The following is a 1,231-nucleotide window of genomic DNA, read 5'->3' on the forward strand; positions in this document are numbered from 1 at the left end:
AATTTAATTAGTTTACATCAAATTACAATCATTTTTATTAAGAAAATTTTTATAATTTTTTTTTATTGTTCTAATTATTAAGATTTGGGGGGGAAACATGATGAATTCATAAGTTCCCCTTTAAATTATGAAATTAATAATAATAAAAAATAATAAAAAGTTGTGCCTAACTTTGAAAAGAAAACTAAATTAACAACACAAAAACAAAGATAAAAAGAGTTCCCTCCAAATTATTTCCCTCTAATTATTTTATGCCTAAATCAAAGCTTTCTTTTCCTATTAAAGAGCCAAAACCCTAAAAAACTAATCACTCAAAAGAAAGAAAAAGAAAGGTGCCGTCACCAATCTTCAAATTTCTCGACTCCATAACTAGGCCTTTTAGCCTCAACTTCAACTAATTTCTTTTATGATCCAGAATTGAATACGCCTGCCTATGAATATTTGTACCCAAAAACTTGTTTCATCTTTTATGACCCACATGGGTTAGGAAACGTGGACAGATTTTTTGTTTAGCCATGGGCATGAAGTTGCTGATCAGGAAGAGGTAATATTCTCATTCTTGTATATTTTGTTTTTTACTTCTTGTCCAATGCACAATTTTGTTAACTCATAGTATTAACTTTTGTTCTGGAATTCTATGTTTATTTTTTGTATAATTTTATGTCTCTTAGAATTATTTTATAATTCAAATTATGCTTGTAGCTCAAGGTCAACAATCAAATGACGCAAATCCAACAGTAAGTAATTTATTTATATTTTCTTATTATTAATCTAGTAATATGTGATTTTTCTAGAAAAATATTCATATAAACAAATAAAGTTTAATTTTTGAACGAAAATACTTTATTGTAACATTTTCTTATTTGTTTTTTCAATGTTATTTCTTTGACTTTTGGATGAGTGATGAAAAGCATCAAAATCGACGGGAACATGAATAATCATTCTTTTTTCTTGTAAATATATCGATATGTTTGAATAGAATGATGTTTCACTATTTTAAATAATATTCCTGAACCCTTATTAAGTCTGTTTTCTAGTATATTGCTTTTATTACATAATTAAGGATATTCTGCTATAATTGTTTATATATTTTATGCCAAATATGAATTCTCAGCTACAATTATCATGGCTAACAATAATTGTGGTAAATTTTTTAATTAGTAGCTATGAAATTTTTTGAATTCGTAGCTAAACACAAATATAATTGCCAACAAATGAGAACATGGACACA

Source organism: Lycium ferocissimum, chromosome 10, assembly GCF_029784015.1.
Source record: "Lycium ferocissimum isolate CSIRO_LF1 chromosome 10, AGI_CSIRO_Lferr_CH_V1, whole genome shotgun sequence".
Classification (NCBI taxonomy): domain Eukaryota; kingdom Viridiplantae; phylum Streptophyta; class Magnoliopsida; order Solanales; family Solanaceae; genus Lycium; species Lycium ferocissimum.